Raw genomic sequence first — 17,687 nt, forward strand, 5'->3', positions numbered from 1 at the left:
ACCTGGTTTAAACCGACATTCAAAGTGGTTTATTTAAAATTCATATTCCAAAACATAGTTTAAGGTTAAACCTGGACTATCTATGGTAACAATTTTAACCCATTGCGTTCCCAGGTTTAACTATTTAGTCCACAGATTTGGACTTATGTCAGAAGTGTCAAATTTAAGGTTATTCATTTGAATTTGCTATCCGCTTTGTTACGAGTTTTATGCCTTATCGGCTTATTTGTTAAAAATGCAATCTGATTTGGTTAATTTAATGGACATGGAAGATATTGAAACAATAGAGATATAAGAAATGTCACGTCAACATAATAAACGTCGAATTCGTTTGGATCCTTTTGTAGAATGAAGATTTCAGACAAAAGTACCGATTTACCAAACGTTTTGCGGAAAAAATAGTGGATTTATTGAAAGAACATATAACTCGCGATCACAGGGGAGGCTCTCTATCGCTGCCGTTATTCAAATCCAAGATGACACTGCGGATTTGAATGGGGTATCGCAACCCTACATAAGACATGTAAAAAAATTGCAGGAATCTTGGCACAAATGTCGCAAAAATTTCTGAAAATGCCTGCTACATTGGAAGAACAAAATGAAATAATGAGGAATTTCTGCAGTATTTCCAACTTTCCAATGGTAATAGGTGCAATAGACTGTACTCACATACGGATAAAGAAAGTAAAGAGTGATAGTGGTCTTCTGTACATTAACAGGAAAGGATTTGCATCAATTAATGTGCAGGTATAGCAGGCATTCTTTAATCATTATTACTCGTACATATCAAAACATTGAAAAATGTGACTTGGTAGTTTTGTAAATTACACAAAAACAATTTATTTGTTTTAGATTGTTTGCAATGCTGATCTAAAAATCATGGGTATTGTTACTAGGTGGCGGGGTAGTGTCCATGACTCAAGGATATTTAAACAGTGTCGGTTAAACAGAGGTTTGAAGCTGGTGCATTCACAGGAATTTTATTGGGAGATAGTGGTTATCCTTGTACTTCATATTTGTTCACCCCTGTTTTAAATCCAGTCACTCACCAAGAAGGACGACATAACAGAGCTCATATACAAACAAGAAACGCTGTAGAAAGATGTTTGTGGAAGCAAAGGTTTCGTTGTTTGTTAAGGGATATGTACTGTGATAACGAAATAGCAAGAAAAACAATTGTGGCATGAGCTGTGCTGCATAATATTGCTATAGATATGAAAGAAGATATGTTTCCTGATGAGGTTGATACCAATGGGGGTTTTATAAGTCAGGAACAGAACCTTATATACTTTAGTGTTGTAGTTGTTAAAACTTGATAATATTACCACATTTATTACCATACTATACTCATATTCAAATTTAAAAAAAATAAAAAAAAGAATTTCAACAACCTTGAACATGGTTGTATGTAAGACAATCGTTTATTTTGAAAATATCACGCGCTGTAAATCAATCTTGTCTGACATTTAAAACATCGTCAAGTCCCGCGTGAAGTTAGTTACGGTACGTCGGCACTGCGTGCGTAATTATTGATTTTTTGCTTAAAAAGTACGATAATTAGATAGGACTTTACAATACAAATACAAATTTATTTAACACGATACAAAAACACTTTGTTTGCAATTTGTTCTTGGTTTATTCCTCTATTAAATGCTGTGGTAATTAAAACCTAACCTCAATTCAAAGTGTGCTTATGAAGCCTATTATAAATAAACCCTCCGCTGTTGTATGGACCTTGACCACCCAACTGACGTTGTACTTTGAACAATAAATATTTCTTATTGTTTTGTATTTATTTTATCATGTAACAAATATATATTTTGTCACAGGAAAAATGCCGCGGAGCAAAAATAATTTTAAAAGATCTTTATTAGACAGAAATATTCAATATTTCACGAAGCACTTTGAGGCGCTATTATAACAATGTCTGAGATGAGGGTGTTATAACCGATCTGTATAAAAATCTTTCGGTGAAGAAAGTTTTCTATGAAAACCAGGAAACATTTCTCGTGCAGTATATCAAAGAAGCAGCAAATCTCCAGTTTGGTCTCACTTTGAAAGACGTACAAATACTGGCCTATCAATTAGCAAAGTCTAATGGAATGAAGTATCCAACTGAATGGGATTCAAACAAAATGGCGGGAATGTTTTGGCTGCGATTATTTAGGAAACGTTTTAAGAATGAACTTTTACTTCGTAAACCAAAAGCGACGAATTTGTCTCGTTCATCTGCATTCAACAAACACACAATAAAATTGACCTTCGAAAATTATAAGAAAGCACTTTCTCAATGCCCATCTGACTTGCAAGCAGCTCACATTTGCAATATAGACGAGACAGGTTTATCTACCGTGCATGTCCCTCCGAAAATTTTGACAAAATCATATGGAGCTATTGCCATAAATTCCTGGTCTTCCTGAGATGGTGACTTTGGTTTTTCACCACCATTCTTGCCTAAGAATTGACAAATTTGCTTTGATTGCATGCTTCATCCTCTTCCAGGCCAACTTTACTTCACCATCAGTTGTGATTTTAACAGTGAGTTCGCTTATTGATGCGATATGAAAATGGATACCGACCCTCCCGATCCTGGGGGTGGTTATGAAAATTGTAAAGTACGTCCACAGACAAAAGGTTCTGTGAATAATAATAGAAAACGGACTAATTATGATCACGATTATGTTCAACATAACGTTGTTAAAAAACTGGTGATCTCCCTATTCCTTCTATTCAATCAACATACATAACCCCTGAATTTACTCTGTGTGAAACGTGTTGGTCGCAATCGCATATCGGTTGATTTCAAGTCAGCGTCAGATGCTAACTCTTTTCTCGAACTACCCACTCTTACGCAATATAATTTTGAGGCGGTAATCCCCTCATACAATGTTACCCCAGTGGTCGTTAGATGAAATTGTTGAGGAATTAAACTCTGACCTTACCCAGCGAGGCCTCGGAAAAATAGTACTCGCAGACTTAATAGAAAAGTCCGAAGTGAAGGTGGGCCCCCCTCGTGGGTTCCCACTCAATCAATTGTACTCACTTTCTCAGGACAAAGGATACCAGAACATGTTTATGGCTTTTATAATTCTATACCCGTTGAAATATATTTGTTGCCAACAATCCAATACAACAAGTGTTGCAGATTTGTACATGTCAAGTCACAATGCAGGTCGAAACCCCGCTGCTTTGTCTGTTCCCAACCTCATGAAGGAGAAACATGTGACAAAAAATCACCAACTTGCTTGTACTGCTCTGGAAGTCATAGAGCCAATGACCAAACCTGCCCTGAATTCGATAGACAAAAAAAATATTAAGTATGTAATGTCCTATCGTTCCTATCCTATATTCGTTCCCTTTCAGGTGTTTGGTGGGGTTCCCACCCTTTTTCACAAAAGCTCTTATAAAAAAATACAGACGAATTGATCCTTCTTTTTGAATTCGGCTAGAAAAACACGATGTTTACTTTTTGATGGCAAATTAAACAAAAAGTTTTTGACTGAAGCAGCAAACACAGCTGTGTATTTGAAAAGTCGGTCTGTCACTGCCAGTTTGGAAAATAAAACACCTTATGAAGTATGGTTCAATAAGAAACCAGACTTAAGTCATATTCGTGTTTTTGGCAGTCCGATAATGGTTTATGTACCAATTAAACTGATTTAATGGTTCTATTCAATTAGTTAGATTTCATTTCATTTCATCTTATTAAATTTCATGTTCATTTCATATCAATAAAAAAAATCTACTGAAGACTTGTTGGCTGTATGGGCATAGTTTCTTTTGCCTACCCAGAATGGGTGAAGAAAACAAAAATTCTGCTTATATTCTTTTACGGTTGACACCATTTTAAAGAAATATTCTTTACGAGTTTAGTTGTTTGTTGCACAAAATGAGTAATACCACCGGAACTCAGTACAATTGCCCAAAATGCTTCGGAGAACATTTTACTTGAATAGTCAAAAAGTCGCTACATCATGTCAACATACGACGAATTTATTGCGTGGAGTTACATCCTCGTAGCAAAATTTTAGTTACAAAAAACAGGAAATAATAGAAACTATAATACAATACGCATCATACGAATTAGTGTTCTGTTCACGAGATAACATTGATAGTCCTTTGTTATTGGATCTCCCACACTTTAAGTTCTCTCACAACACAGCTAAGGGACAGTAGTCCCCGAGTTTGCTTTTTAAAAACTCGCCCACCCGGTGTCTCAACTTAACTGGAGAGAAGAGAAAAAAGTAAATAGTTTTTCAGAAAATGTTATGTTGGCATAGTTCTCCGAACTCTGCAAAATTAAAACCTTCTACATTACGTTGTAGGTTTTCGATGATAAAAAGTATGCTGAAAATAAGGAACCAGGTGGATATTTTATTTAAAATATATACTCTCATAAAAAATTTGTACAACAGCGGCATTAATATAGAATTTATATGGGTTCCCTCCCACAGTGGTATAGACGGTAATGAGATTGCTGATAGTATAACACATACAGATCCTAATCGAGATGACAGTCAATCACAAGTACCATTCTCCGATTACTATATTTACTTCAAAACCAATTGGCGAAAGCTTTGAAAAGATCACTGGAATACTACAGTTGAGACCAAAGGAAAGTGGTATGCTGGGGTGCAGAAAGACTTACCAATAAGACCGTGGTATGATAAACTTGGCTCAAAAGGAAGTCGGAAATTCATAACAATTATAACAAGAATGCGGCTTGGTCACTGCCTGTGCGGCATGTGTATGGCGGTCGTGTTGCAAAAGAAAACACAGTTCGTTTTTGGTTCCAACGTTTTCGTTCTGGAAATTTCGATCTGCAGAACAAGCCCCGTGGACGGCCTGAGACTCAAGTTGATAATGAAGAGTTGAAGGCTATTGTGGAAGCGAATCCATCGCAAACCACGTCCGAGTTAGCTGCAGGCTGCGATGTTAGTGATAAAACTGTTTTAATTCACTGGAAGCAAATTGGGAAGATTAAAAAGCTTGAAAGGTGGGTACCTCACGAATTGACTGAAGCAAACCGGCAAACGCGCGTCGACTGTTGCGTTACATTACTAAACCGGCACAATAATGAAGGTATTTTAAACCGAATCATTACCTGTGATGAAAAATGGGTTCTTTACGATAATCGGAAGCGCTCAGCGCAATGGTTGGATCCTGGCCAGCCAGCCAAATCCTGCCCCAAGCGAAAATTAACCCCAAAAAAGTTACATGTAAGCGTTTGGTGGACTAGTGCCGGTATTGTTCATTACAGTTTTCTCAAATCTGGCCAGACTATTACGGCTGATGTCTATTGCCAGCAATTGCAAACCATGATGGAAAAGCTAGCGGCTAAACAACCTAGGCTGGTCAATCGCTCCACGCCACTGCTGCTTCACGACAACGCTAGACCACACACTGCGCAACAGACGGCTACTAAATTAGAAGAGCTTCAATTGGAAAGTCTAAGACATCCTCCGTACTCCCCGGACCTTCCACCAACAGATTACCATTTTTTTCGAAATTTGGATAACTTCTTGCAAGGGAAAAAATTCAACTCCGATGGGGCAGTCCAAATCGACTTCAAAGATTTTATTGATTCCCGTCCGACTGGTTTTTTTAGTAAAGGAAATGTAAAATGAACTACCTATGAGATGGCAAAAGTGCATAGAAAATAATGGTTCATACTTTGATTAATTAAATATATTATATAAAAAAATATTCGACTTTTTGTTCCTCCCATACAAAACGCCAATTTCATATGTAAGGACCTAATATTTTCAAATTCATAACAACCACAGTAGGAAATATTGAATTTAGTTTGTTTATTTGTAAAGATATATACGGCCAAAGGATCTCGAATCCAGGTCAGAAATAAATTAAAAAAAAATTACATTATAAAATTCAAGTTTTCAAAACTTGACGGTTGGCGGTGCGATGTTGTGTTTGACAATTTTTGCTTTTTCGGAATACTTGTGCTCTCCAATTTGATATTTGCCTTTACGAATTGACCCCGCTATCGACTCTGGACTTATCTTTACTTATTATTATTGACCTTGGCGCTCTGACTACTTGATTTCCGATTGTTCAACGGTTTGGCTTTCTTGAAAGGTGATTAACAGCATCAAACATGCAAAGAAAGTGTTATTTTGCTTGTGAATTTAAAGGTAAGTTCTAAGTTTGTATATCGTCGTTGAAGTTCTAACACCACATAAGTCACTTTTTGGCTATTTTGATGCCATTTGCTAGAGAATCGAAAGACACATCGATTTAGCCAATTAGAAACACGTATCGGCCAATAGAAAGTCGTGAAATTAAGAAAATGCATCTACACGGAATCCACCAAATCGGCGTTATATTTGGAAACAGCACGTAAGTCACATTAGTTCCCAGGAGGCTCGGGTTCGATTCCCGGTACGGGAAAATTTTTAGTAGTGAACTGTGTAAACATTTATTAATTTGACAAAATATTATAACCAGCTATAACCATAGAACCTAGAAGATCAAGCCGACTTGCAAAAAAGCGTGATCCTAGCCTGCAGATAGAGGAAAATATAGAGCTACCTGTAGTCCGAACTAGACGAAGATTGAAGAAGCAAGTAGTGGCCGATAACAACATGGCTCAATACAATTTCGATGAAAATGTGGTTGAGGCTACCTTCAAGGGAACACAGTTCTATGAGATGCATGCAAATGATTTATATTTGACGGATATATTAACAGTTGAGGGAATACTCTGCCAAGGCAAGAAAATCAGGCAGCAACTTAAGGTCTTGCAGCCAGGGCAAACTTTAACAATAGGTAATGCACAAATCAGACAAGGGCAACCTCTAGTCATTAAGAGAGGAGGAACTAATATAGCTATTCATGATGATGAGTATACCTTGAATCGACTAACAGGCATGTGTGCAGCGTTTGCAGCTCAACAAGGGAGTAGCTTTAGTCCCAGATGTGCAATGGCCATAGCTTTAGGTTTGGATGTAGGCAGAGATCGCATATTGTACTACAGTAAAATGTAGGAAAATATAATACATTATTAATGGAGTCTGTTGCAACAACTTATAGTGGCAAGAAGATCTCTGGAAGGTACTGCAGCGCTTTGGCTAAAAAAACATGGGCTGAGCTCAAGCAAGCTGTGTCAAAGGAGTTCCCAGACACGCTCGACCAAAAAACGGTGCATGAGATGTGTAGTTGGCAAAAATTATCAAACGAAACATGCTTAGATTATATGCTAACAATGAAGGAGATGGGAAAGAGGGGCAAGTTGCTAGACTTCTTCAGCAAGCCTTAAATAGTACTAAGCATCAATACTACACCATTTCAGTTAATGACCGGAGTAAAGATGGAAACAAATGATGACATAGAAATTTACAATTTGTTGCAACAAGAGAGTATGTTTTATGCAGTAAAGGAAAGAGTTAAAATGTTTGGCTAAATAACAGATAGGAAAAGTTCAGGTAGAAAACTGTTTGCGGCCTCGGGGTTGAATACAGCCTTTTTACTTCAGCCTTTTCTGGACATTTTTATAGAATATTCTTTTTCTTGACATTATTTCAGTTCTTCTGACGTTTTAGTTTTTACATCATCTTGTTTGAATTTTTAAGTTGTGTCTTTTCATAAAAACTTTTAATAAACTTTGTATTACCGTATGATAGACGAATTTCTGCTACCGCAATTGCAGCTGTATTCAGGTTACAACAATAGGACACAATTTCAGAAATACAGTACCAACTCCGCATACAGCTAGGGTGTCACGGAAGTAAGCTAACGCGTTTCCCGTGGCCCCGCCGTAACGCGTCAGAGGGCAGTCAGGTTTTAGTGGGTATTCCGGTCGCCTTCTGCGCCCGGCGAGTCCCACACTCCCTACGCCAATGCACAGCCCGGCGTAGGGGTGCGTAAATGCATTTCCAGACTATAAAAAAAAAAAAGGGTGTCGATGGAAAAGTTAGAAACAATTTTTCTAACTAAACTGCTGATCAACAAATACGGAGACATCTCATGGCCGCCCAGGTCACCCGACCGAAGGTTTATGAGAATAATCTCCGGACAATTCAAGCTCTGCAGGCCAATATTTGTCTTAAAGTGCAAAGCATTACTCCAGAGCTTTGCCGTCGCGTGATTGCACATGTATGGGTCCGACTACAGGAGTGCCTACAAAAAACAGTCGTCATTTAGAATTTAGACGATATATAGTGCATAAGAAATGAAATCTACATTAATGATTTATTTCAATAAAAATAAATAAAAAGAAAAAATAAATAAAAGTAACAGAACACACGACACAAGCAATGACCGGGCACGGTGGATTTGCCAAATACTTATATAGGTTTCCATGTAAAGAAACAGCAAATTGCATCTGTGATCCTGCTGATACGGAGACAGCATCACACATATAACTGCTCACAGTTTGAGGAGAAAAGGAATGGGATAGAAATATTAATGCAAACTAAAATAATACCCAGTATATTTGGGGCAATAATGGCTGGAGTATCACAAGTACATCGCCAACGCAGCAGTGCGTTGACTTCGCCACGACCCACTCAAGAGGACGAGGCGCTGAAACTGCATCGACACGATAAGATTGTGGAATTCTATTCCTCACTTCGGACGGAACTATAGTTGCAATAAGTTTTAGATTGTAATTTTTTATAATTAAAGTAATCATAAGTATAAATCTCGAGTTTCTTTAAACCTTCGGCTGTGGCAAACATAATTGGCGCAGTCGTTAGGATACTCGCGGGTCAATTTGCGAATACAAAAGTCTTCGAAGAATAAAAGATCATCGCGGGCGACTTTCCAGGCCCATTTCGAGTATCCAGCAACGAACCTGCTGCACGCCGGAGGAGAACCCAGCCATCGATTCACCGAAGAAAACCAGATGATTAAGATACTGTAAGTACACTTGAATCGTTCATGTGTTGCTTCCTTTTAATCCTAAGTTTTAGAAATCCTATTCGAAATTTTTTTACCCTAAACATTTAGGTAATTCGCGGGCACCTGCATCGCTGCAGGCTCGTCGACGTACTGTAGATTTAGATAGAAACTTAGACTTAGATATTTACTTAGAAAGCAATATGAGTACGGCTGAGACACCATATTTAAGGCCTTGCGTCCCGTACCAGAGTTCGATGGCAATCCAAATGCGTTGTTGACTCGATTTATTAATATCTGCAACCAGATAGTGGACAAATATGTAAGCACTACTCCTGGGAGCGAATCATCAAACCATTTAAATGGAATTTTAAATAAAATAACGGGCACCGCCGCGTGCACTTTAAATTCAAACGGCATACCAGATAGTTGGGCCAGGACAAGAACAAATTTAATAAATAATTTTAGCGATCAAAGGGACGTAACCACCGTATACAACGACCTGTCAACAAACTGTCACTTACTTGACTATAAATTCGTAGCTCATAAAATGTAATGCCGGCGTGTTTGATTTTCAACAATCTGTACACTCGCACATTCCCGAACTTCCATTGCGAGCTCATACAATATACCAATTTTAATAGTATTTGTATGTAAAGGATGTGAGAACCGCGTTGGGGAAAATTCCTGCAGATTCAACAATATCTCTTTGACTAAGGAGGCTATGGAAATATTGGACGATCAGCACTTTGTCGTGTGCTTCCCTCATCCAATTAGCTCTTTATAAGGGAGCTACCTAACCATTATCCCAGTTGACTGCTACTTGAGAACTAGGGAATTTACAATCACGAAAGACAACAACGAGATAAAGGGGCAACCTCTAAAAATAATCAAAATAAAAGATCAAGTCGCACATGTTAACCACATAAATTTTAACTCGATCAACCTTCAAGGATTTTGAGATATTCAGGACCAGCTAACTTTTGAAATTCCGATGCAATGTAAAACCAACCTTAACTCGGACACCATATTACTAGAAAGTTAAAAGTATATGACTTAAGGATGAAGTTGTTCTCCTAACATGGATTATTTCTATTGGGCAACCAAGAAACATAATAGAATATGCTCAAAACATTTTCTAGAAAATGATTTCCATTGGACCATACATAAGGTTAATGAAATTAATTCATAGATATACCAGAAAAATTATGTTTTGAAATGATGGGAAACGAGCGAGACCTGATTCGCTGAAATAGCGAGGCGACCGCTGTCCGTAGACATCCGCAATTGCAGATGAGTTGCCTACCCTTAATCGATGGAGGAGGAGACGCACAGAAAGGGAACATTTCCCCTTCCCCTTCTCATTCTTCCCTTATAAAAAAAATGGTGGGAAAAGAAAAAAAGACTATAAATAGGCCTCCCGACATTAGACATTCACCAGACGAAACGAGAAATTCCTCTCTCACACGTGGCTGTCTGAGTTTTCGAAGCAAGTCATCTCATATATAGCAGAATTCATTATAAAGGCTGTAGAAAAACTAAGTAAATGTGAACATTGTTTTGCCTGTCTTTATAGGCCTAGTAAATTAGAAAATAGTCTGCAATTCAAGAAAGATAAAGCAGATCTGCGATATCAGTCACTCTCTCTGATAACGCTCGTAACTTCACAGAGCAAGTTTATAAAAAAATAAACATGTTGTGTTTATTTAATTACAGAATTCTATGAAGAAATACGTGGGTCTGAATTTATTTACGGAAGATTCGCACAGTTATTGATAAAAGCAATATTTAAATGTTCGCCTCCCACTATGTTGTAAAACGTACGGTCAATAGGAGAAAGTGTAAGAAACGTGTACACAAAATTAATTTTGTTAAAAGTACAATAAATGTATTGTGTACATCTGTACCTGTTATTTTTATTTTCACTGTTCCTGACACAGCTTCGCTAAAAAATAAACATGCAAACTTATATAAATAGTAAAGTAAAAACGATGCAAGGAATCGTGTAGCCATAGAACAAGAAGAAACCTGTCCATTATTACAAAATGTTACTGTGAGGAACCACTGCGAATACCAGTGAAAATAATATCGCGGAAGCAAAGCCGCGGTATGGATTATATTTTACATATTTGCTATCGACGCAGCTCACCGGCCGCCGCGGCGTGCCGGCACTCGGCAGTCGCAATCTAATCCCTGAGCTGACCGCACGCCTGTTAACCGTACGCCCGCGCCGCGTAAACACTGTTATTATTAAAATTGTGATTAAAAAAGTACTGTGAAAGTTACGTTTTTTATTGCTAAGACTCCCACACCACATTACCTTTCCCTCTTCTCCAACCACCCCAAGACAACAGATTAAAAAAATTCCATCATCTCTATGTTCACCTTCAAAGAAATTTCACGCTCCAATTTATCTCTTAATGAGGAAAATATAAAGGAACTAAGTACTTCAAAAGAAGAAAAAGTACAAGCAGTTTCTCATTACTAATTTGTCGAGATCTGAAGAAAAAACAGAAATAAGGTTTCTGTTTTGTTGAAATATTTGAAAATGTTTCGAAGGATGTTGATATAAAACAAAACAAGTATTGAAAACTTTAATAGCGACAACGAGAATTGAAGACAGAACTCGTGATAATTTACAGGACATTCCAAAATCAACTGATGCATATAATTATATCCAATGTTTTAGTAACAGCGGGGATGATAGTTATTCATTAAAGGGTTGCAAACGAATGGAAACCAACGTACATGTATGCGTTGATGTACAAATGTAGAAACGAAAAGAAATGCGTCAAACGGAGGTCCGTTGTCTCTGCCTACCCCCCCCCCCCCCCTGACTCCAATAAGCCTAGAAAACGCAAATCTAATCTAGTGCGTGCTTCTATCGGAGATCGCGCTAAGAAAATTTCTAGTAGCCAAAAGTCTCAGGAGCACACTCATACACGTTTGTGTTTAGATCTATCGCTATATATGTCAAAGAGGTCGAGAGACTCAAGAGAAAAACAAAACCAAGCACGTCGGCTTTTAGATGCTGAGCGAATTGCCGCAGTCAAACGCTAAAAACTACACGAACATACTGAATTGCTGCCATTCGATGTAACACTCAAAAAATTTACACCAACGCATAAATTACTCCAACCGGCCGACAGACTAACTGTACACACTGTTATTAACACCGACTAGCTATCCGCCTTACATTCAATCCTAGACCGCTCCAATACCCAACCCATCGTTCCTATACATAAAAATCTCTGCCGTAAAAATAACCCGGTTAAATTTGTCTGGTTCAAGAGCAGTGTCGGCATCGATATCAACGAAGCCGCTGACCTAGAAGCCAAAAACGCCGCAAAACTCCTATTTTGTTTGAAGTAATCTATTATGGTTTTTACCAATGTTCTGTAAAACTCGATTAAAAAATGCTGATCTGGACTGGTTTAGAAGTTTTATGGATAGAAATCTTCAACTATCTCTCATGAACACCAGATGCTACATCTTTGAGTAGAGCAACGTCATCGAACAAAACCTACGTTGAAGATTTTTTTAACAAACTGGAACTCGTTTACTCGAAAGTATGAATTCACTGCATCGCGCATATGTGGAAAATAGTCAATACAGATGTCAAAACGGTACAGAAGTCTAAAAAAAATAGAAGGTTCAGTTCACATACAAATTTGGATAATATATTATTATATGGTAACACTGTGCGGGTGGCAGAACGGTAGGTTTTTTGTCTACAAAGGAGGTCACATGAGTAAAAATCTTTTTCCAATCGTCGGGGAATGACTAAAACATTTTCAAACGGTAGGACGCAACACTTACGAATAACTTACTATAATAGGGCTTGGCAAGTTGAGAGACAGTTCTTCTAACAACATAGGATTCAAATGTTCCGAGAATCTACTGGAACAAAGACAACAGAGGAACGCCGAAAATAGGACGATCGAAAAGAACATCGAAATTCGCCCTATATAAGGAGAGTAGATGCCGACACGCGGCAGTATTAAAGCGAAAAGAGTAGATGCAGAACTGATAGTGAAGTTAAAGTGCATGTTGTGCGGTAACCCTGTCCGGTACCTCCACGCTCGTAACAATAGAATGAGGACGCATCTAAAACAACAATGATTTCATTCTTTCAAATGTCAAAATGAAGTAACCACGGCATTATACATTAAATGCATCAAATTCCATGTTGAGCAAGACTAATATTTTAATGTACCCTCCTCTGAATAAACATAAAATGCACAGATAACAAATCATCCATCTGTTTATGAATACATATACTACAATGACAATCGTTAAGACGAAATTATGACTGTAGCCGTCTTTTGCCGCTAGCAGCTCAGTCGCAGTGGAGAAATAACAACAATCATTTACCTAATTTGGAGACAAAAGAAGTAAAGAAGCGTGTTTGTGAGAGAGCCTTTCAAACAAACCCTACAAAACGTCGTCCTATTAAAGATCCGATCACAAATGTTCCTAAAAGAATTAATGTAAAACCATCACAACCCAAGCCTCATACCAGAATATAGGAAGTATAGTCGTCTCTAAAAAGGAGTCTGAAACATCCGCATGAACCAGTCTGATACCAGTTAAGTTTGGTAATTTCCTAAACAATAATCAGGTAAGTGATGTTGTATCTGGACGAGGAAAAGCATCGGAAGAAATAAGATGTCACAAAGAAAACGAAATGATCAACAGTAAAAATATTTTTATAGCTGAACTTTCAATTTTATTCATCTCACAACTAACAGTATATTAACTATGATTAAAGATAAGTATTCAGACAGAGAAATAACTGACATCTTAAGTGCTACCTTTGAGGAGAATGGCATTAAGTCAATGGCTACAGCTCAAAAAGCTTGTGAATTGGTGTTTTGTAATGATAAACCTCTTAAGAATTTTATAAATAAATTATTGTCTTCTGATGGAAGTATTGCCAGAGGGAAGTTAGAAGAGGATGAAATATTCAGTCAGCTTTTAGTAGCGAAGTTTCCTCCTAAAGGAAGTTTGTAAAGTATTTAAGTCACTTTATCTATAATATAATATAACCCTATCAACCTGGAATGTTTTTAAATAATTTATTCCCGATTAATGGCTGCTCAAAGACGTGTTTTGTTGAGACATGGCAAGACTGTCGCTGCGACGCGGCGCTCGACGGCGACCACACTCGCTTCTTCGGAGCCCACCGGCAACCGACGAGCTTTCTCCGAATTTTATTATGATTTAAAACGGCATTAAACCAATTTTCATAAAGACCGCTTTATCATTTGGGAATATCTTATTTCCAAATTTTATATCCGTAAAAGAACTTCCAAAAACCCAGCAAACATCACGGGATAAACGATGTCAAAATTAAAAAAAACAGTAAACAAAGTCTCTGACCCAGCCATTGTCAGGGGACCAAAGGAAAGAAAGAAAAAAAAACATCACGGGAAAGCACAAGTTTCTCGACATGGCGACCGAACAAAAAAGAACAGATAATTTTGAGAAGACTTGAAAAACTGCTAACGGACTCGAGTCAGCCTTCGATAATGACGTACTCAGTTGCTTTCATCAAATTATCTGTTCTAGACAATAAAATTAAATAAAATATTTGATGGTCAATGATCCTGACATGCGGGTGAATGGCTTGATTGTCAATCATTGGAAATAAACTAAAAGAGACTCACACCTATCCAATGAGGATTTATAAAAATAAAAAAGTTTGTGCCCATCTCTTCAAATAGCCATTTTTCAAGTAAAATGTTGTGTCCCAAGTGTAAATGACAACAGGATAAAATGTTTTGATATCCCATATTCAAATAATTACGACTGATTTAACATTTCAATTTAAAAGAATTCCCCAGTCAAAAGTAGGCTTTACAATGACAATTATTAACAAAGCTCAAGGACATAAAAGAAAAAAAAATGATGCCTGAACTAAAAAATATAATGAGAGAAGTACTTCAACATGTGCACAGTTCGGGTCTGTCTATATTGCGTGTACACAGTCTGTGATCAAATTGCAACAAATGTCTGCAATATTAATAGTTTAGTAGCCAAGATGCCATACAGTTTTTAAAAAGTGTCAAGATTATAAAAAAAAAAAGTAGGTGACGAACGTGTCCGTTTGATACTCGTCTACATCATCGGTAAAAAAAACACTTTAATCAGAACTCAGTAGAGAATTTTCTTGGCAACATTCGAAGCTCAGGAGTCAAAACATATCACCAAACTGCTGGCAATCTATTAATGCCAATTGTGAAGAAGGTTTCAATATTACACAGTCGAGGGCTATAAAAGATTTTTGCCAATTTCATATTTTTAAGGTGTAAAGTGGGAGTCCAAAGTGTTGACAAATGTGAACTGCATTAACACGCTCCGCTTACAAAAACTGTGGTACAAAAATATTTACTAAACAAGCTAACAAACAGTGTGTACTATTATAACTTTAATATATAAAATTCTCGTGTCGCGGTGTTTGTGGTTAAACTCCTCCGAAACGGCTTGGCCGATTCTCATGAAATTTTGTGAGCATATTCAGTAGGTCTGAGAATCGGCTAACATCTATTTTTCATACCCCTATTTATTTTTTTTAACTGCGTGCGGACGGAGTCGCGGGCGACAGCTAGTTAAATTTAAATTTCTCCGCGCTTAGTGCCGCGTGCAGTGACTAATCATTGCCGACGTCGCAGGTGTTTACGCGCTCGTCACAGCGGTCGCTTAATTATGTACTTTGTCATAACATAAGCAATCTAAAATGAACTGTAGTGCTTGTAAAAAAGTAGTTCAAGTCAAAGATAGTATTCCCTCTATAAAACCATCATGCAACAAGCACTACCATTACCTATGTGTGAGCCTAAAGGCGGAGAAAGAAACTTCAGTGTTTGAAGTAACCGATGGGTAATAATAATGACACCCCTGTATAGGTGTACGTAGTTCGGACGAAGAGAAAAAAAAGTAAATTTAAAAAAAATTAAAAGCTGTCGAGAGTGACTTCGCAAAACAAGAGCAGTGGGTGCGACATCAAAACTTTGTAATTGTAGGAGTTCCAGAAAATAACGGTGAATGCTTGACTGAAATTGCTCACAAAGTAAAATTACGACGGTCAACCCTCACTCAGCTGCGACCAATCATCGCACGCATCAAACGACACTTTAATAAGAATAGCTTCCTGTCAGCGGTTGAGAAAGGTTAAGAATCTGTCTAAGGATATTTCTTTTGTGGGAGAACCAAACGTTAATGTTTAAAATGGGAGTATAACTTTGTGTCCTTAAATATTTTTCATAGCATAATAAAAAGGCCTAGAGACTTGAAATTTTGTATAGAGGTTTCTGTATGAGAGCAGTGTAAAACCTGTTGCAGCCTCGGAGTATCATCACCTCTCCTTTGACTTATTAACTTGTCATATTTTAAAATTTTTATTTTTTGATGTTTTAATTTTATCTTACATACTGTACATTTTATATAACTTTATCTTGTTCCTGTTCATTGTAAAATTCTTAGTGAAAAATTCATTGTGCATATTTATTCAGTTCCGGCAACATTCAAAAACAACAAAATTTACTCATTTTTATCTAAACATTGTGTCACCTCTGTCTACCCCAGTCACAGATGGCTGTGGAAAAACAAACATAGATGGGCCATGGCATAGTTGAGCGAAGGAGGAGAACACAGCGGGGTTTACTCAGTAGTCCAACACAAAGCCAATCCAAGAAAAAAACAAGCAATCACAGATGTGGGTTACATTACAGTCTCATAAGTGAACATGTTATCAAATATTTATTATGAAAAGAACCAGCAAGTAAATACATAATTCTGGTATACAAAGTAACCTATGTGTTGTACCGGACAATGGTTCACATATATATCAAACCGTTCTGGAGAAACCTTCCAACAAACACCCAACAAAACAATTATAATATTAGTAAGTATAGATAACACAATATAAAAAATTTTAACTGTACCTTTAATATAAGATAATATTATAAAGCACTAGAAATGCACAAAGACCATTAGACTCAACCTTGTACGACCTTTGCACAAATAAAATTACCATCAAGATCAATCATACAGAGAAGGAGAAGATTTTTATTGCCGACATAAAGATTTAATGTAGAACATGAAAAAGGTGCAAGCGGTCACTTGATTTAGTTAAAATACCATCTAACCACTGCCAATTCACACAATCAACACTTTAAAACTTTATCGACAAAGAAGGGGACTCACAGAAAATGAGTATTTATTATCCCTATGAACTCGTTTCAAATAAATCTCAGGGGATGTAACGCGAAAATATCTCAAATTGATGCACATTTCTGTGTAATTGTGTTGCACTGGGCGAGTGTGACATGTGGCCTTCATACCTCACAATTACAAGGATTAAAAAATATTTCACATTTTCCAAAAATAAACCATCAAGACATTTTTATCTCCTGACACCTTCAGTAAACTAAAAAACAATATATTATATATATAAGGCAAAAAAAAAAACCAAAACAATTGTCGGAAAAACGTGAAATCAAAATGAAAATGGAGATTACAGAACAAATTATTTTAACCTGTAACGAAAAAGAAACGAATCAAAACTAAAAATAACACACCTCTTCCTTCTTTTAACAATTCGATTACGACCTTTTATAAAAAGTTGTAAGTCAGATAATGCTAACGTGTGCTTAAACCAGTGTTGCCAATGCCATTGTGTGGAAAAGCAATGTTTGTATGAAAGTTGCTTGAAAGAAGTAAATTTTTTTTTTATATTTGTTAAATAAAGCTGTTTTAACATATTAAAAATTATTGAAATATTTGGAAATTTTCATTCTTTATTAAAAAAAGATAACAATTTAAGGCCT

General features: G+C 36.9%; 1 pseudogene; it reads left to right on the forward strand.

The window, feature by feature from the left end:
* The first annotated feature begins 546 nt into the window (after positions 1 to 546).
* On the forward strand, positions 547 to 1,340 carry LOC106708514 (annotated as a pseudogene).
* Positions 1,341 to 17,687: the final 16,347 nt, after the last annotated feature.

Source organism: Papilio machaon, chromosome 29 (assembly GCF_912999745.1).
Source record: "Papilio machaon chromosome 29, ilPapMach1.1, whole genome shotgun sequence".
NCBI classification, from domain to species: domain Eukaryota; kingdom Metazoa; phylum Arthropoda; class Insecta; order Lepidoptera; family Papilionidae; genus Papilio; species Papilio machaon.